This window comes from Drosophila kikkawai, chromosome 2L (assembly GCF_030179895.1).
Source record: "Drosophila kikkawai strain 14028-0561.14 chromosome 2L, DkikHiC1v2, whole genome shotgun sequence".
Taxonomy (NCBI): Eukaryota; Metazoa; Arthropoda; class Insecta; order Diptera; family Drosophilidae; genus Drosophila; species Drosophila kikkawai.
In genome coordinates, this window is record NC_091728.1 from 32378462 (window position 1) to 32400415 (window position 21954).

Here is a 21954-nt window from a genome sequence, read left to right on the forward strand (position 1 = left end):
GTGAATATCAGTCTGATAGACACCACCTTCTCCTCAGAGAAGGTCCTCCGCGTGGTACCTCCTGGAAACGTACTACGGTACGGCCAATGCGAGCGGCACCTCCTGTGAATCCCGCACCCAATAATCCTCTTACTCCCAATCCCTACCAAGACATGGGCAAGTCTTGAAACTGCCTCCCCTCAAGTCAGGTGTGTAAAGCGACCCGTGCCCACTGTCTATAAGGTTCGCAGCTGAGGGGGCAAACCAGCTGTGTTAGAACGGAGCCTTTCCAGGCCGGGCAACCCTGGGTCGGAACGAGCCTTGCCGTGGCTTAGGGGCGAAGCCACGGTCGACCTTACTTCAATGCCCCAAACCCCTCGGGCCCGCCGCGCTCGCCCTGTCGAGCAACGCGGGCGTTTATGAACATGAGCTTAACCAAAAAATCCGCTTCGGACCTCGTGGGGGAGGTAAAACCCCAACAACCGGCGACTGAGAGTGAATTGGACGAGGAGGAGCTACTGCACTCAGATGATGGGACTCTGGCTCCGTCCATTTCAGAGGGAAGTGCTAAGACCAGCACACCTTAAGCGATACAACCAACGACAAGCAAAGCAGCGGCGAGCCAAGCCAAAGCGACGGGCGAACACGGGAAGTCAAAACCGTGGACCAACCAACAAATAAAGGCGCAAGCAAGCAAGGCCCATTTCATTCTTGCCAAAATAGCAAGGAATGAAAAGGAGGGCAAAGCCTATCCGCGCGATCTAGCAGACAAAACTAGGTACCTCGCAGTGATCGAGGAGTATGAGCGATACGAAAAGGAGCACCCAGAAACGCTTTTGCCTCCCAAATCGAAGCGCAACCGCTCACAAGAAGTGAGCGAGAGCGCTCCGAAGAGAGCCAAAGACGCGAAGGGCGCTTCGAGACCGACCACCTTTGTCAAGACGGCGAAAAAATTCAGCGAGGTGGCCCGAGATAGCCTCGCTATGGCACTTGTTGATGAGCTCAACGACGATGGGCGCCTTCTGATGGAGAAATGGGAGGAGGTCGAGACCCAGTTGGCAGAGATGGTGACCGACAAACTACTGTCCGAGCCAACGGGCCAGTCACCCTCCTTTGACTCCTCGGACATGGTTAGGGGGCACCGGGTGATCAGGTTCGACGATGACTTCTCGCGGGACTTCCTGGCGGATTGCGTTGCCAGACTAGGCAAGGCATGGAAGGGGATTAGCATTAAGCTGGTCCCCGCCAGGGACATCCCAAGGAGACCCAGAGCTCGCATCTGGTTGCCCAAGGGGCTGTCTAGTCATGAAAGGGTGCTCAAGACTCTGCGAGCAATGAACAAGGGAGTCGATATGGAGGACTGGGCCATTCTCAAAGCTGAAAGAGAAATGAAGTCCAGCAAGCCATACCTGTTCTTGATCAACCAGCGCTGCCTAGAACAGCTGAAGGCAGCAGAAAACAATGTCCGGTACGGCATCAGGAAAGCCAAGGTGAAGGTCTTCCTAGACGAACCGGACGATATTCTGGAAGACGAAGTCGAAGACGCCAATAAGCTGCTGGACGATTTGGCGATCGACGACAGCACCCCCAACACCACCCCAATCTAGTGCCGACGGTCGTTCAGATAAACCTGAAGCGCAGCTCCCACGCTTCAGCTAATCTGGGGGTCCTTCTCCGGGAGAAGGACATCGACATCGGCCTTATACAAGAGCCATGGACAAGAGACGGACGAATCTCTGGCATGGCCATAAAGGGATACACCACATTATACACAAACTCTAAACCAAAAAGAAGAACCTAGAACAATGGAAAGCCAGGGGGCGGAGCAGCAGTTACAAATAGAAGAGATCATCACCATGGAAAGAATCCATTGGGCGATAGATTCCTTCGACAAATACAAAAGCCCGGGTCCGGACGGAATCATAACAGCAATGCTACAGACAACAAAAGCAAGCACGGGAAAATGGCTGCAAGCAATCTTCCAGGCATGCATTAAAACAGCACACATACCGCTTCCATGGAAGGAAGCGAGAGTAGTCTTCATACCAAAACCAGGAAGAAGGGGACACATCCAAACCAAGGATTATAGGCCGATAAGCCTTACCTCTTTTCTAATGAAAACACTTGAAAGGATCATTGATATCCACAACAGAGAAAGAACGGAGAAAAACCTTTCCAATGCGCAACATGCGTACAGGAAAGGCCGATCCACTGAAACAGCACTACACGATGTAGTGCGATACATAGAAAAGCTCTACTTTTCAAAAACTACGCCATGGCCACCTTCCTGGACATAGAAGGAGCCTTTAATAACGTAAATGCGGATTCCATCCTGAGCTCCCTCAACGGTATAGGAGTAGAAGGAGGCATCAGGGCATGGATTGGCGCAATGCTGACGAGCAGGAGGATAACAGCCGAACTGAGTGGCACTCATCACACAAGATTTGTGAAGAGGGGCACACCTCAGGGGGGAGTCCTGTCCCCACTGCTCTGGCTGATAAACATGGACGACATACTAAGAACACTAAATAGCGAAGGAGTAAAAGTGGTAGCATACGCAGACGACGTAGTCCTACTCACTTCAGGACCATTCCCCGACGTCATCAGCGAACTAATGACAAGGGCACTCACGAAACTCAATGCATGGACAAAAGCCTGCGGATTGGGCATAAATCCAAGTAAAACGGAACTAATGCTCTTCACCAGGAGAACTAAGGTCCCAAGATTCACAAAGCCAAAGATAGATGGCATAGAACTAGAGATATCACAGCAGGCAAAGTATCTGGGAGTGATACTAGATGCAAAACTCTCATGGAAACAAAACATCAACGAGAGAGTCAAGAAAGCAAGCATAGCATTCTATTCCTGCAGGAAGATGTTCGGAAAAAACTGGGGCATCCACCCCAAGATAATAATATGGCTTTACACAGCGGTGGTAAGACCCATACTCACATACGGAGCACTAGTATGGTGGCCAGCATTAACCAGGGCATACAACGTCCAGAAGCTAACAAGGATACAGAGATCGGCATGCGCAGGAGCCACGGGAGCACTGAGATCATGCCCCGCAGCGGCGCTGAACGCCATCCTGAACATAATACCGATAGAGCATTTCATCAGGAACACTGCAGCACAAGGAGCGGTACGACTTAAGGCTAGTCAAAGCTGGAAAGACTACCACACCGGACACTGCAGGATCCTGGACGAGATAAACTATCGGAAGACAGTAGACACAGACTACATGACAACCGAACTGCGATTCGGTAACACATACACCACTATATACCCTACAAGGGAAGACTGGAAGAGAGGGAGAGTAACCGAACCGGATGAGGTATCGCTCTACACCGACGGCTCAAAGATGAGCGGCGGGGTAGGGGCCGTAATCTACGCCGAAAGCTGGAAGGTGGAGGAATACTTCCACCTCCCAGAACTTTCGCTAGACCGAGGCCTTCGGAATACCAAGGTGAGGATATACTCAGATAGCCAGGCGGCGATCAAATCCCTCGCACAAGCACGGACGACTTCAAAACTAGTGGCCAAATGTAAAGGGGCACTAAACAGACTCGCAGAGGACAACAGGGTACAAACAGCCTGGGTACCCGGACACAATGACATAGACGGAAACGAGAAAGCAGACGAGCTGGTTAGAAAAGGGTCAGAAGAACACTCGGCAACAACAGACATCCAGATCTCCCTGAACTCAGTCCAGACGGAAATTCACGACCATTTCAAACAACTAGCCAGCAAGGAATGGTCGACGAAGGCAGAGCACAGAAGATCGAAACTATGCTGGCCAGAATTCAATAAGAAGCGAACCGCAGAGCTGATCTCCAAGAGCAAAAAGGACATCAGGAGGGTAACAGCAACCATCACAGGCCACTGGCCAGTAGGCACGCAAGCCTGTAAGATGGGTCTACCCTACAACACACAATGCAGAAGCTACAAGGAACCAAGCGAGCAGGAGACACCAGAGCACCTGTTGTGCCACTGCCCGGCACTCAACAGACAAAGAGCCCGACACTTCGGAGCACACCAACTCGAGTCACTAGGGGAAGTTGGAAGGCAGCCAGTAGCGGCCATCCTAGCTTACCTGAATGACACGAGCTGGTACTAAGAAGGGCGCAGACAACAGCAAATCGAGGGTGTGGATCAAAACGGAGCTCAGCTCTAATTGGAGGCGGCCAGGGCTGCCTCACCACTTACACCTACCTACAACTTTCAACAATCCTTAAACTTAGTCATTTCCAAAAACATTGATAAATTTTGCTGAGTCTATTTTTTTTTTAGCCCAAATACATAACGGATTTATAACTTTGATTAATAATCAACCAACAAAATTTAAGGGACACTACTGGCAGACAACATTACCTCACACCTCTCTGTATTTTTTTTAAAACCCCTCTTCGTAACTCAATTTAATTTCAATTATCTTTAGTTGTTTATAAACTATATCAATAAATCCTGAAATCAGTCACGTGAATTCTGGACACAAAAATAAATCCACATACTCTATTTTAAAATCATACGATTTTAAGTATGGCCACCGATGATGCACTTAATTTCAATATTTTCCGCAATAATTACATTTGCAGTCAGTATATTCTACGAACTCTCAATTAATTAAATCCTTCGTTCCTTATTAGGATTGAAACATATCCACAAGAGCTTACACCTGTCAACCAAATAACGATTAAAGGCTCACTTGTAATAGCACTAAAAACGTTCCTTATAATTTCTGAAAATCGTAATTTCACGTAGAGGTACTTGAAGTTAAAGAATCGGTTTCCCGATTTGAGAAAATCGAGGCACAAATTTTTGAAAATAAGACGCCAATTCAATAAATGGTCTTACGCCTAATTACACCGATTGAAAGGACGAATTTTTAACGTAAGAATTTTCTAGGAATTGGGTCTGATTTCTCTACCGCGCACCTCATAGCCCAGACACTGCGTATTAGGTTCGAGAAACCCACATTAGGCAACGTTAAATGAAAACCCAGGTGAAGTCAACATATAATACAATTTTCAGTCCTCGGGAAGCCTAATCTTCCGAGCCTGCCATGACCAACACGTCATCCATGCAAACCATTGCAAACAATTATTCTAAACCCCAGATGCTTTAACAATTACATCATAAATATAGGAGACGCATTCTTCAGATCAAGCTGCACTGCTAAAGATTCATATTGACCCTCCGTGGTCACAAACGCAGTTCTTTCTATCGAATCTGAAATCAATGGCAAGGGACATCTATCATGTACTGTATTTGTGTGTAGTTCTTTATAATCAATACACAATCTCTCACTACCATCCTTTTATTTATGTATTTTTTTTTTTAACCATTAACATTGGGCTAGCGAAAGGAGAACAACTAGGTCTTATTAATTTTGCTTCCAACATTTGCTGAATTTTCTCCCTTACTATTTGCTTCTTGTTCTCACTAAAGCGATACATCGTCTCTGAACCGTTTTATTTATTTTTTATTTATTTACAGTTTGAGTTCTATAAATATCGAATTTGTTACTTTCTAAAATAACTCCAAAACCACGTTGAAAAATATCTTGTCCAATTATCATGTAAAATTTAAGGCAATTTTCTTCAACTACGTGAAACAACAATTCAAATTTAAATCCTGAAATTTGTACGGTGGACAGAATTTGCTTATTGCTTTTGACAGCATTGTCACCTATGCCTCTCAACACTACCAGATTATGTCATCTCTTTCCGGCAAGGTTCTCGCTGATGCTTTCTTTCGCCAACGAGCATTCGGAACCCGAATCGAAGAAAAATGGAAACCGCTCACCAGATTGTATTGCAGTTTTCTTAGGCTGAAGTACCGCACACATGTCCACTCTCTTCTCGATGTTTATATTCGCTGTTGCTGTCCCCTTAGTACACACTGATGCAATGTGACCAATCTTGCCACACCTATAACATGTCACGTCTTGTCTGCTGTTGCTAAGGGCTGTTCTCGTCTCGTTTCTTTCCTCTGCTTTTCTCTTGCGGCACTCCATTACTTTGTGTCCAAGTTTTCCACAACTATGGCATCTTATCGGCGTTTGCGTCTTGAACCTCTTCTTTTCCGGGCCTTGCTCCATTCCAGAGTATTCAGATTTTTTTGCGAACGTATGAGCTTTCAGTTGTTGTTGTAGCTCCGCACGTGTTTTTAGATTTGTTGTAAACACTAATCTCTGCAGTCTGGAATCAATTTGGGATGTATGAGCTAGGACCACCGATACAGCAATTTCTTCGTGCGTCATTCCTTTCCACTTGGTCAAGAGTGATGTAACCAACCGGCTGGAGTACACGGAGAGGCATTCTTCAGGATTTGGGCGTCCCTTCAGCATGTCTAGCAACAATGCTGCAGGCGTCTCGTTGCCTTCGACAGCCACTGCGCTGCGCTACCGTGAAGCGAATTGCTGAGCGTCTGCGTCGGCAGCTTCAGGGTCGAAAGATGGTAGCACTGCAGAAACGGCACGTGTGCCAGGCGTCGACGTGGACTGTGCAGCTTTCAAAAGTTCTGCAATCACTTTGCTTTGCGCTTCCAGAAGTGTGCGCCAGCCATTATCCGGGTTGTCTTGTAGGGGTGGTGATCCCACTTCTGATGTCGGGGATGGGGGGTCAATGTTGTCGGCCATTGTCGTTTCTTTAAATGTTGTACCAAGCGCAGTGAGTCGCAATGACTGAGTAGTCCGTCCGCTTTCCCTGACAGTCTCGCTGGAACTGACTTGCACTTTTCCCTTTCTCTACTTTCCTCTTCCTTCTTTACTCGTCATTGCGCCACACTCGGTAGGGAATACTCTCTTCATCCCCACCACGCTTTTCTTAATAAGTTCTCTTCCTATTCTCTCGTTGTTACTTATTTTACTCTTCATTTATTTCTATATTCGATACACTTGGAGACTTACAAATAGTAATTACATCTAACATTTCAGGGTAATCTCCGACATATATTAAGTTCTCTCGTAATTTTAGCAAGAACTTAGATACTCGATACCAATTGGCTTTGTCTAGCCGGTCTCTCTGGTCATATATTAATATACGCGCTGCGTTAAAGAGGTCTACTAATATTTCGGCATGCTTATTCACAGTATTTTGCTGTGCTAGCCGGGTCCTTGATAATGACTTGTATGATCTGTCAAAATTAGTTTTTATGTTGTTCAATCTTTATAAAGTTCACCCCATTCCATTATTTAATGGAATTTTATTCTCGAACCTACACAAATGGAATTGCTGTCTCTACGAACTTGTCTTAAACAATAAAATCGCTAACTTTCCTAAATAGAAATATATTAGATGATCTGGCTCGTGGGACACAGATGATCCAAAGTCACTGCCGACAATGCAATGCCATTTGGGTTTTAATTTTGTATCGAACTCGTTTTTAATATGTTTGGCAATCTGCGATTTAATTTCGTATGTACCAATGGCTTGTTTTGCGCATTCAATGGCGCTTTCCTGCATTTCCTGACTCATGTCAGTAATCCTAATGTCAGCGTTGCTACTAGTCATTTTGCTGCTTTTTATATTTTGTCCAGGTCGTTAGCCTGGCTCTTGTTTATGGCCCTTTTTGAAATGCATTTATTATGGAAAACATAGGCCTTGTACAAAATGAAAGCACTCATTATGAAAACAATAACTGCTAATAAAATATTTGTTAAATTGGAATCAATGGTTTGTAATTCGATTTTATTAATTACGTTTGCAGTGGAGTCCACTGACTTTGTGTATATCAATGCCATAGTGGCTTTGTTTTGTTTTCAAAATTTGTAAAATCTTCTTCTAATTTTATGCCATTAACATATGGCGTGGCTCTTGGCTTTGAACTTATTTGCCAATGGCTCATAGAAAATATTAGAGAATTTGTAAATTTCAAAATTTTTTGCTTATGTTTTTTTTTCTCATCAAAAAAAATGTACATGTTTTCCTGCCTATTGGTTGTATGGCTTTCAGGCCACACGCTAATTGGGCAACTTTAATGTCGCTCAATTTTACCATTGAATATAATATAATAAAAACAAGAAAGGAAGCTAACTTCGGCACGCCGAAGTTTGTATACCCTTGCAGATATTATTTCATTACATTTTACCTATATTATTATGTTTACAGTTTGACAGTTACAGTTTTGCAATCCCAGCTTTACATATTTTATACATTTACCGATCGCTTCTAAGGCAGCTATAAGAAATAGTTGTCCGATTTTTATGAAATTTATACAAAAATTCTAGAATAATAAAAAAAGCTTATATCTCAGAGTAAATAAAAATGCGTTGAAAAACAACGAAGCTATACTTTTTTTCCTATTAATTTCCCGATCGTTCCTATGGCATATATCATATAGTCCGATTTTCATAAAATTTTTACCAAAATTCTGTACTTTACTTCTGTACTTTATAGGGTCGGAAACGTCTCCTTCACTGCGTTGAAAACTTCTGACTGAAATTATAATACCCTGCAAGGGTATAAAAATATGCATCGTAGTGCAATTTAAAAAAAAATATGCAACGCAGTGTAAAATGTTTGTAAAAAAAAATATGCAGGCTTCCACAGGCTCCAGTGATGTCCTCTGCGTCAGCTGGTCGTCGCCGGCATACAGGTGGATATGCAAAAAGGGCTCTCCAGAGGTGCCGGGCAGTCCTTAGGGCACTCCTTTTTCAATCTTGGGATTTCAGTTTTTTCTAGAGGGAATTGCTTCGGATTAGTTTTTGCAATGTTTTTAATTGCAGTGTAGGTGGATGTGGGTGTCTCAGTTGTTTTTGGTGGTTGGTTTTTTCTTTCTTTCAGTATATTTTTTATATGCTCGGCATGTATTTTTACCGAGTGGGTCCAATTCACATTACTTCCGCTATTCAATAGCTTCAGTAGTTCGGCCTTTCTGGCCTCTAATTTTTTTTACCACACCACTTCTTCTACCGCACATCACACTCTACTCACTGCGTTTTGCCTTTTGATCCGTTTTCCAGCACCGGTTCCCATCTGAAGATTTTAGTGCACACGGTGTTGTTTTGGTTTATATTAATTTAAAGTTGCGGTCCCTCGAAGTCCATTGAAGTCATCGGTCGCCATGTAATATGTTTGCGGTCGCCAGGTAATATGTTCAGCAAATAAGTAGGCAGGATTTGGATTTGGTGTTTTTCATTTGATTTCCTTTATTAGTATCTTTAGTTTTGGTTTGGGTCGATACATTTAGTTTCTTGGTTTGGTCGGAGCAACCATTGTTGTCGCTCCGAACTCTCATATTTGTGTGTCTTAATAATTATGAATTTAAAGCTAAGGAAGTCTAAGTTCCTTAGCTGCGCTGCCAACAGCGGCAGCGGAGAGTCGTATATATATTCTTAAATATTTTTAAATACATAGCTATGCTCTTTTGGACTGAGCGCGGAGGTATATGCACATACATACTTGTAGTCGTGTAGCATTTATGCTGACACTTGCACTCTTTGTGTGCGGGCCAATATATACATAAGTGGGTAGTTATATTTCGACCACTTGAGGTTTATGACCGAGACCTTGAATAAACATTGCAACTAAGTGTTACAGTGTGTACAGGGGTCCCAGAAAGTTGTCCTTTCAGAGCCCCAGTTCCCTACCAGGGTGTTGTAAACAAGTCTCGGCGGCTGGGATATACTCAGTCACGTCCAGGGTCTCTTTACCGAAAATACTTGTAAAGATCTGGGACAGAAGGCTTTTGACGAAAATCGGTAGAATGACGAGAAGGTGTAAGGTGTCAGGCACCGGGATACTGAGTAAGAAAAGCGATAGATTCGGTATTGGCAGAAGAGCGGAAAAGTCAGCGGTAACGCGTATTGGGCCTGACTCATAGCATTCGCTACGAGGAGACCGAGAGAGGGGATCGATTATGGGAAACAACTTTTTCTAGGGCAGAATTTATGGCCTACAACCTAGGCATTTATTGGAGCATTTTTCATTGATTTATTTATTTTCGCACGTGATTTTTTTTCCAGTGTCGGCGATTCGCGTGCTCCAAAAGTGGCAGAAAATTTCTAAGATTTTTTTAATATATAGTGACATATCCATAGTCCCACGGACTCTGTCTACGCCTACTTTCTTTACACACAACACAAACACACATTATTGTAATAACCTGTAACACAAACACACTTGCCCAATACACCCTTTGCTACCCTAGTTATATCCAGTACACACCAGATAGTAACCAGAGCACCAGATAGCAACCGGATGGTTATAAGAATTCCAAAGCCAAGGCTAGTGGAATAAACCCAGGCTCCACACAAAGGATGCAATCTGAAACTCCAGACAAACTCTAGACAGTCCCTTTTGTAGACTAAACATTTATGACTTAAGTCCATCACCCAATTGTCACGTTCCCACGTTTAAAGTTCGGACTCGCCAAGTCGAAAACAAAAATATTAGACTTCGATAACAAAATCGTAAAATCAAAGAACACTTGTATCCAAGAGCGAATGCACTTGAATCCAAGAGAAGATTTACAATTAACAATTACAACGTTTTGGTTTACAGCTTTCAAACAACTTTCGGCTATGGGTTTCTGCTTCGGCTCTCAACTTATACGGCTCTTGATCTGCTTCACTCCGACAACTTCTGCACACGTTCTCTTTTCCAGCAACTTCTAGACGACACTGCCAACTCTTCTCTCTCAAACCAGTACTGCTAACTCCTCGATATATCGGCTGCTTACATTCGGTCATCCTGCTCCTCGTCGTCTGTCCCAGACGACAACAAGTCCTCATTTTCTGCAACATACCTCCATAACATGATATTGTCTACGCTTGTTGATGTATAATTCAGCCCTTCAAAATCGGCAGCTTTCTTGACGTCATAGCGGCAACAGCGTTTGACCTTTACCACTTCGTAAGGACCAAGAAAAGCATTGGCCAGTTTCCTACCGGCGACGAACTGCGTCCGCTTAATAGCGATCAAGTCTTCTTCTTTATATGTGGCCTCCTTCTTTCTCTTCTTGTCATAATTTTGCTTATACACATCCTGGGCTTTCTGTATCTCCATCCTAGCTTCGCGACGCATTTCCTGTCTTTCCATCTCAAAGTCTTCCATCAGTTCCTGTTCCAGGATCGAAGTTAGCTTGTCTGTAATGTTGGTCAGCATCTTCGTACCAAACATAAGCTCAAACGGTGCTTTCTGTGTAGTCGAATGAATATGCGAGTTGATTGCCTTTTGTACATCGGCGACGAACCTATACCATTTTGTTGTATCGTCTGCAGAAAGTTTACTAATAATGGACAGGATTACGCGATTAACTCGCTCTATCTGGCCGTTGCCTCTAGCCACTCCAGTTGTTGTCCATACGTGCTGATTGCCATTCTGTTTGACGAATTCCTCAAAAGCGTCTGAAGTGAAAGCTGCACCTCTATCAGTCACGATGCGAGCAGGAAATCCAAATATTTTTGACCATTCTTCCAGCTTCTTAATAACTTCATCGGCCCCTGTAGATTTTGTAGCAAAGAACCACACGAACTTCGAAAATCCATCAACTATTGCAAAAATGTATTTGTACAGTTTCGCCGTAGAATCCATTGGGCCTAGATGATCTAGATGCAGCGTCTGTAACGGTTGACCTCCTTTGTCTATGCAGTTCAGATAACCTTCCTGTTTACCTGTCTTCTTATTGGTCATTATGCACTTTATGCATGTGGCGATAACCTGGAACACCTTCCGCTCAATGTGTGGGATAAAAAATTGCTGCTGCAGGCTGTGCATTGTTTTTGTTAACGCAAAATGTCCATCTGAATGAGCTCCAGTTATAATTTCATGTTCCATTGCCTTGGGTACAACTATTAGATCACGTCCATCCATATGCTTGTACAAAACATCGCCTTTCAGTTTATACTCTTGGTATGGTCCTTTGTCCAGGATACATATGACTGCATTAATGAACTCGTCCATCCGTTGTGCTTTCTTAAGACTGACTGATATTTCTGTTCCCACCAGCAGAACACTTGGAAATCGGCTCAAGCAATCAACATGTTTCATCCGATCAGCGCTACGATGCTCCACTGCAAACGAATAATCCTGTAAGGACAAAATCCATTGAGCAACCTCGCGAGGAACATCTTTCTTCTTGATTGTTTGAGTAAACGCCGCGCAGTCAGTTACCAATACGAAGTTAACACCCAGCAGGTAGTGTCTAAACTTCGATCGCCAAATATGCTGCTTTGACCTCCAGGATATAACTGTGTCGTTTGGAATCGCTTTCCGAGGTCTTCTTGCTCCAGAAAAATATTGGGTGAAGATTCTCCCCAAACCGCTGCAGCAACGTCGCGCCAAAGCCATCTTTCGATGCGTCTGTATGTAGTTCCGTGTGTGCATTCTGCGAATAGATGCGAAAAACTGGTTCTTGGCAAAGGCTAGCCTTCAGGTGATTAAATGCGTTCAGCTTCTCGGTGTCCATCTGAAATTCGGCATCCTTTTTCAGCAGGTTTGTTAGTGGTCTTGCTATGTGTGCGTATCCTTTTATGAACTTGCGAAAGAATCCAGTCAGACCCAAGAACGACTGCACTGCTTTAACATTTGCCGGGACAGCAAATTGCTTCACTGCTCGAGTTTTTTCGAAGCCTGGCCAAATCCTTCCGTTTTCAACTGTATGTCCAAGGAAATCAATCTTGCCTTCAAGGAAACGGCACTTTTTCCATTTTATGATTAATGAAAATCGAGCAGCAACCTCCGGGACTATTTTCAGCTTCTTCAAGCACTTGTCTGCTGTCATGCCGTATATTATTATGTCATCCATATAGATTTGCATAGCATATCGGAAAACCAGCTCTTGGAAAACGGCGTTTATAAAACGTACGAACGTTGCTGACGAGTTTGTGAATCCAAAGGGCGTCTTATTGAATACGAACAGGCCTTCCTTCGTTATAAAAGCTGTCTATTTTCGACTCTCCTCTTCTACCGGAACGTGGAAAAAACTGTTTTCCAAATCCATTACAACAAACAGCTTCGCTGACTGCAGCTTCTCGAGGACATCATCCATAAGCGGCACGGGAAAGCAGTCTTTTAAAACCATGGCGTTGAGTTGACGAAAATCAACGCAGACTCTGTTGGATCCATCCTTCTTTTTGACGATGACGACTCTGCTGGCAAAATTCGACGTCGACTTGCGTACTACTCCGCTTTGCATCCATTCCGCAACTTGATCGCGGATCGCTTCGCATTCAACTATAGAGTACCGGCTGGACTGCTGTTTAAATGGTGTCATCTTCTCCTTTGGCACAATCTTCAGCTCGATTGGGCTTTTAGCAGCGGGCGATTCCTGCTTATAAGACTTAACCATGGATCGTATCACTGGTTCGAACTGCGGAGGAGTATGGACAACATTATATATACTTAGCTCATTGTGCGCCTCTTGTTCCACCGGCGCAACCTTCTGAGAAAAGTAAAAGCCATCCTTATCCAAAACGACGAAGAATTTTGACGAATTTAACGATGGACACATCGGCACCAGTGTCAACCAAGCAATCGATGGCGACTTTATTGATGACAACACATTTAAGGCGGTTATTGTCACGTATCACTTTTATGCTTTGCACAGCTTTTGGGCAATTTCTCGACATGTGACCAGTTTCACCGCACTTGAAACATTTAGTTGCAGATTGACAATCCTTCCTGAGATGTGCTGTTGACCCACAATTGAAACAATGCACTGCTCTTCCAGCATAGTCTGGTTTTTTTCCTGCTCCGGCTGTATGCTTATGCACTGGTTCGCGTTGTGTTATCTGCTCGAATATTGCATACTGGCTCTGTAGTTCATCATACGACTTGCAACTGTACATGCTGTATTTGTACTCGTTTTAATGTTCAAGCTGTCGACGATGTACCGAATAACTGACATTACATCCACGCCATCAACGAGCGCTGCAATTTGCCTCATCTGCAGAACATACTCGTGGAACGATTCAGCTTCTTATTTCTTTCTCTCACCCAGCTTCTTATGTACATCAGCGCTAGCGTATGTACGTTTAAATTCAGCGATCAACACACTTTTCAGCTCATTGTATGTTCCAACGAAGACTGTGTTCAAGAACAAAGCTGCTGCTTTGGTCATTTTACTACGAGCTTGTACATAACGCTACCAGGGCTGGGATGTCAGCCCAAATGTCGGTGGAAGGCGTGACCGCTACCACCGGCGGGCACGGGGGGGAGCAATCCCCTCTGCGTGTCGCCAGCGGTTACACCTCTGATGTGACGGGAGCAGGTCATGTCAGTTGCAACGCTACTGCCGAAAAAAAACTACGCAGGGGAAGTTGAGCCGCTCACGTGCCATAGTCGATACAGACTCGGACCTTGAGAGCGTGCAGCTTCCCCACTCACCGAAACCAGGCACCAGCTCCCAGCGCAGGGACGGGCCAAAGCGGTCAAGCGAGGGTATGAAGGCCAAGGCGATGTACAAGGCTGCCCTCCGCATCCAGGATCGGCTCCAGAAAAAAGCCGCCCTATCCCCAGAGGAGAAGGCAAAGCTTACCTGGGCTGAGGAGAAAATCGCTGAGGGGAGGCTTCACTTCGCCAAACCCCCCCATATGAGTTCGACTGGTGGATTCGCCAACAAGGTGGAGGAGACGCTTGCCAACAAAAGGCAACGCTCAACCGAAAGCGCCTCTATGGACGCACCGGGGAGCAAGCGGCAACGCGGGCCTAAAGAGGCAGGCCCTCCTCAAATGGCGAAAAAGACCAAAATAACCGCAAAAGTCAGTGAGGTGACCAAACGACACCTGATCGTGGCCCTCATTGACAGAAGCGATGAAGCCGGCAAAATGACCGAGGCGCAGTACGCACGGATGGAGGATGATCCCGAAGCTCCCATGCCCACCTTCGATGGCGCTGGGTGGCTAAATGGGGTCAAAATCCTAAAGTGCATGGATGACCCGACGAGAAAGTGGCTGACGCAAGCGGTCTGCCAGTTGGAGGCGCTGTGGGAGGGAACCAAGCTAGAGGTGGTGGACCGGGAGCTAATCCCATCCACTCCAAAAGCGAAGGTACTCTTCCCCATCGCAATCCAAGCGGACCGGTCGCTGAAGCTGCTGCAGCGTCAGAACCCGGATATCCCAACCGCGGACTGGAAGGTTCTACACGTTGCGGCCCCATCACCCAAAGAGGGGGGGCAAAGTGCAGTCCTCCAGGTAAACAAGGAGGCAGAGGACATCCTTTATCCCAGATACGGGAAGATGGCGTGGGGCATGGGTAGCGTATACCTGCGCCTCAAAAAGCGCCACCCCGGGGATAAGGTTGCTCACACCCTGAAGGCAGATGTGGTGGAGAAGGACCTAGGTCTGGAAACCATCGTGGATGCCGACCGGGAAATGACGCTGGATGAGTCCGACGAAGGAGAGGACGGTGACCTGACCGTAGTAGTCAACCCGTCGTATGGAGGTGAGGCCAGTACCCATGACACTCAGGGTGCTGCAGCTCAACCTCCATAAGAGCAAGGTCACGTCGGCGGAACTCCTCATAGCCATGGAGCAAGGATCCGCCGACATAGCTTTGGTCCAGGAGCCATGGATCGCCTCAGGCAATGCCATCGCCGGACTGAAGTCCGCAAATTACAATTTGCTCCATCCACCAACGGTACGCCGTACTTGTACGGAAGGGTCTACAAGCTAACCTTATGTCTTACTACAGCTCTGATGACCCGACCGTGGTGATGCTAGAGAGCGGGAAAAAGCGCCTTTTGCTAGCTTCCTGCTACATGGCACACGACAGAACGGCCCCACCAGAAGAACTCATGAGCTTGGTAGAAGCCAGCCCGAAGGACCAGCAACTGCTCGTGGGTGCAGACGCCAACGCACACCACTGCGTATGGGGGAGCCCCGACATAAACGACAGAGGTGAGTCCCTCTTAGACTTTATACTCTCAACCAACCTTAGTATAGCAAACGTGGGGGAGGAACACACCTATGTAGGTCCCACCTCCTCAAACGTGCTAGATCTTACTCTGGTAAGGGGACAAGGTACTTTGGTATCAGAATGCAGAGTCCTTGAGAGACCATCCTTCTCAGATCATAAGTACATACGGTTCCAATACGCATTCGAACACTCTCCAAAACAATCAGTCTTCAGGAACCCCCGGAATACTAACTGGGGAAAGTTCAAGGAGACTATCGTGACACGGCTCGCGATCCCTCCGGGCATAGTAGAATCCGCGGAAGACATAGAAAAGTCCCTAGAGACACTCTCCAAAGAACTGCTGGATGCGTACCACGCATCATGCCCTATATCGGACACGAGAAAGAGGACCAGGCCACCCTGGTGGAATAAGGACCTTTCACTACGACGCAACAAACTCAAAGAATTCTTCAAAATCGCCAAGCAGGCGAAAGATGACATCATCAATGAGGAATACAAAGTCCTACTTAGGGACTACAAGAAGGAAATACGCAAGGCGCAGAGAAACTCATGGAGAAACTTCTGCTCCAATATAGAGACTGCCCCGGAAACAGCTAGACTCCGGAAGCTGCTATCGAAGCAGCCAACCATAGAGAGTCAGCTCAAACGCGACGACGGACAGTGGACTGAGGGCAGCGAAGAGGCCCTAACGGCACTAATGCACGCGCATTTCCCAGGATGCACTGAGGTACCCGATGCAAATAAGCACCAGGACCTAGCAACTGGAGTAGAGCATCTCCCAAAAGGTTTAATATCCTCTGGTAGAATCCACTCGGCTATAGACTCCTTTGCGAGGATAAAAGCACCAGGACCAGATGGAATATTCCCAGCCATGCTGCAGGTGACCAAGGAGGTGATCACCCCATGGCTCTACGCAATATATACAGCTTGTTTAAGCACGGGCTATATCCCTATCCAATGGAGGACATCTCGAATTGTCTTCCTGCCCAAAGCAGGAAAGTGCAGCCACGTGAGCCCCAAGGATTACAGACCGATAAGCCTCACCTCATTCCTACTTAAAACGCTGGAAAAGCTGCTGGACCTATACATCAGGAACGATGTAGGGAGACAACTGTCGACCAACCAGCACGCCTACACGAAGGGGAAATCAGTGGAGACGGCACTACATTCGTTGGTAGCCACCATTGAGAGAGCCCTAAACAATAAGGAGTATGCACTTGGAGTGTTCGTGGACATATCCGGGGCATTCAACAACGTTAGCACGGACGCAATAATGGATCGCCTAGATCGCCCCTCCTATGGAATCTAGTTGCAGACGACCTAATCAAGAGATTCGAGAGGAAAGCACCAAAGATAACAGCTTATGCGGATGACATAAGCATAATTATCACGGGAGTCTGTCCATCGACCCTCAGCTCGATCATGGAAACAACACTCAGGGAGATATGTGAGTGGGCGGAGAAGGTAGGACTCAATATCAATGCGGATAAGACGGACCTTATTCTCTTCACCAAGAGATACAAGGTGCCGCAATGGATCCCCCCGAAAATTAACAAAACCAGGCTGACCCCGAAAACACAAGTCAAATACCTCGGCATTGTACTTGACAGCAAGCTGACGTGGAGAGCCAATGTAGTGGAGAGGATAAAAAAGTCCACCATAGCGCTATATGCATCCAAGAAGATGCTTAGCAGCACATGGGGCCTCTCACCCGCTCTAATGCATTGGGTCTACATATGGGTGGTGCGTCCGACTCTGCTGTATGGAGTCTTAGTGTGGTGGCAAGCCACGGAGAAGAATACATATAATAAGCTTATGGAGAGAACCCAGCGGCAGGCACTGCTCTGCATATCAGGGGCGCTGAGGTCAACCCCCACTAAAGCACTCGAAACCATAATCGGTATATATCCCCTAGATATCCAAGCGCAACTGACAGCAGGAAAGGCGGCACAATGTCTGGTTGCATCAGGAAACTGGTCGCTACAAGGTTTCGGGCACAGTTCAATTGGTCGACACATGAGCAGTACATCTGACTACATGATACCCAGAACGTGCCCGGATGTAAACACAACAGTATTCATGGGACCAAATGACTGGAAGTCAGGCAAGGACTCTGCTCAACACCTCAATATATACACCGACGGCTCCAAGGAAGGAGGAGTTGGAGCGGGAGGAGTTGGAGCGGGCATATACTGTTCAGACCCTGAAATGAGGCTGTCGTATAAGCTACCAAGCTACTGCAGTATATTCCAGGCGGAAGTATTCGCCATCAGGAAAGCAGCAGAGCTTGCGCAGAGCATAAACCGTCCACATGAGGCGGTCAATTTGTTCGTAGACAGTCAAGCGGCGATAAGATCCATGCAATCATCAGCGGTCAGTTCCAAAAATGTACTGGCAAGCAGGGAGTCACTAGATAGCCTAAGCACGACTAAGTCAGTGAGGATCTACTGGGTTCCCAGCCACCAAGGCATAGACGGTAACGAAACCGAGGACGAACTTGCAAAGGAAGGCGTTGGACTGGCGAGTGAAAGAACAGAAAACGTCCCTATCTCCCTAAGAACGCTCCAAAGCGAGCTAGAGAGACGGGCTGACGCAAGCGCAAAAATCAGGTGGAGGAGTAATTCCGCAACCTGCAGAATATCAAAAATCATGTGCAAAGAGCACAGCGAGAAACTCACACACTACGTGCTGCATCTTCCGCGGAAGGACTGCAGAATGTTAGTGGGTATTCTTACAGGTCACTGCCTGTCTGCTGCACATGCAGTCAAGCTGGGTATTACCGACAACGCCAAATGCCGGAAATGTGATGAATCCGAGGCAATCGAAACCTTGGAGCATCTCATTTGCAGATGTCCGGCCCTAACGAGGGCAAGAATGAGATACCTAGGCTCTCCAGTTCTGGCATCGCTAGAAGATGCCTCCAGGAGAAAGCCAGGCGAACTCCTTGCCTTTGCGAAAAACACCTTGATATTCAAGGATCTCGAAACCCGCATAAATTATCTCCCGCCCAACCGATCGAGGTGCGCAGCCGTGTGACGTACGGCACGAATCGCGAACTAGATAGACGCGTTAGAAGGAAAGACGAAATGAATGAGGAAACATAAGGAGAGTACAAAATATAATATAATATAAATATAATAAACTATAAATATATAAATAAATAAAAACGCATGCAAAATAATGAAATTATTATAAAAATATATAACCATGTAAATAAATAAATAAACAAAATATAAAAAATAAAAACGCATGCAAAATTAGTGCTACTCTACGAGATAACTACTACAAGTCATGCAAAAATAAATAAATAGGTAAAATAAAAAGTAAAAACGCATGCAAAATTAGACTACGGTGCTACACTACGAGCTAACTCTACAAGTATTAAAGTTTTTAATATAGAAGGGTTATCACTACGAATAATAATATCAGAGAGGCGGTTGTAATCCGTACATAAAACCCTAAAGGGTTCATGTACTTCAAACTCCCGCCTACAGTGATTTACTACTAAAGGGATAAGGGTTCTAGATGTTACTCGGGGAACGTGGAAGTTAAGCTGCCCTAAAAGAAAGGGGCTCTCAACATCGCCGTTTATTAGGTTATGAAGTTTAGGGTCTAAGCGAACGCCTAAATCATCAACAAGAGATATTTTTTCAAGAGCACAATTATTTATTAGTGGCAAACTCTTCCTAGGCCCGATTTGACCAATGCGCCTTCTACGTCTTCCAATTCCGTCCCAAAACACTAACAAACTTTCTTGGTATCTCCTATCAGAATGCAAGAGGCTTACGCAGTAAGCTTCCCATGTATTGTGTTTACAGAAACCTGGTTAAAGCCGGAGATTCTGAGCTCCGAAGTTTTTTAAGCTGTGTTTACAGTATACCGGCTAGATCGGCCTATCAGACATGTTCCTACATTTCTCCATTGTCGGACTTCCTATTTATTGAAACCATCTTTCCGCTATTCAGTTGGTCTCTAAAAGACTTTCGGATAGGGACCACTTAGTTTGAAGTTCTTGGTGATTTTAACATCCCGGGGGCAAGACCAAACCTGATCTGAGTCGCTCAGCCACAAAAGTTCGCTGCTTTCGTAAAGCAAACTTTCAAAGGCTAGATTTCTTAATTTCTGAATTTCATTGGTCTGATCTTTACATGAGCACTGACATGGCGTCCACCGTGGATATTTTTTACAGTGCCATGAATGCATTCTTTGCATCGTGTATTCCGTTAATCTATCCGTTGGTGTCTAGTAAACCAACTTGGTTCACTAAAGAGCTGACACGCCTAAAAAACGTTAAGTATAGGCTTTATAATCGCTATAAACGTACCGGTTCTCCTACTGTTCATTCAAGATATCTTAGTGCTCGGTCGAATTTCACCGTGCTTAGCGCGTAGTGTTACAAAAGTTATTTAACTCGCTGTAGGGTTCAGTTCACGCAGGACCCGAAACAGTTCTATAATTTTCTTACACTAACCGACGACCCAATCTATATCCTTCCTCGCTTTCTTTTCATAACACTACAGGAAACTCTGATCAGGCCATCGCAGATCTCAAATTAAAATCACAAATTGCAAATTTCTGTGACTTGAGAAATTAACGAGCGCGTGTGTGTGTGTGTGAGCACATTGAAAACCGGAGGAAGCACGTTTCAACCAGTTCTGCCAGATTTTGAGAGATAAAATAAGCTAGATTGAAGAAAAAAAAAATGCTAAAAATAAGCTAACAATGGAAAAAATTTAAATAGTTGATTTTTTACATTTATTGAAAGGATATTGATATGATGTTTATATAACTATTATAGAAATGAAATAATTTCATCCACGCCATTAGATTCCATATATTTGGCGGATGATTGAACTAAGGCGAGGTATTTCGTTGGAAGTTTGTAGTCATGGCAACATTTGCCATGACGTCGCAGTCCATATCTATAACATAAAAAAAAAAATACTTAGTATATTTTAAATAATTTAAAATTTCAAAAACAAACCTTATTCTTAATATTGCGTTCAAGCTTTTTAAACACATTTTGTTTAGCACCTTTGTTTTCACTATGTTCATTTGGCTGAATACCCTCTCAACCGCAGCATTCGACCATGGCAGTGAAAGAATATGCAAAGCAAATAACGCCAGTTGCTCGAAAGCTTTGTTTTGGCCAGCATCCTTGTACATCAAAACTTCTGACCAAAACTCAACAGTCTCTTCCTATTTTTCCCAATTAATTAGGTGGATTTTTCCAAATTGGGATACAATTTCATCAATATTTTCATATTTGAAATGTTCCGACAACGAAATAATTTTATCTGGCGTTTTATTTGCATGTAGCATATTGCCAACGGCAAAAATATCAATTTTTTTAGAACTTCAATGTTATGAGGAAGTCTGAAATTACGCTGCAGATTAATACAAAAAAACATGTGCAAAATTTCAGTGTGACCAAACAACTTTTGTCCAAATTATCGATAAAAATTATAAAAAATCGAAAAACAATACATTTTTTGTTATAAATTTTTTTAAGCCAAAATTAGCTAAATGAAACTTGAAGTAAGCCAGATTTTAAGCTATATGCATTTTAAGTATTTTTCAAGCTATTTAATTTTAAAATATGCTAAATCTAGCATGAAATAAGCTAAAATGGCAACACTGGTTTCAACAAAGGAAAAATCCAGAACAGGTATTTTTTTTTTTTTATATAAGTTCAAATTTAATTATACGTTAATCAACCAAATCAATGATTATAAAACGTAGGGACTAACACTAACAACAAACATAACATGGAAACATAACAGTAAACGGTAAACAATTTATAATTTACAAAGGCATTTCAATTATTGGTGTAGGACTCGGGTTCTTTGCCTCCCTCTTAACCAAAGGTCACCTGGATGTCGTCTCTTCAGTCTTCGTCTGGACATGGGGATGGCCAATGATGCCGCTAGGTGGTTGGTGTGGGCCAGAAGCCGTTCATTGTACCGACTTGAGTGCCTGTTGATCTGCTCCCTCACTGGTAGCATTTTGAGGTCGTTAGCGATGTCTGCATTCCTAGCAAACCAGGGTGCATTTGTGATTGTGCGCAGCGCCCGGTTTTGGACCCTTTGCACTTTCATAACGTTAGAGTCGGACG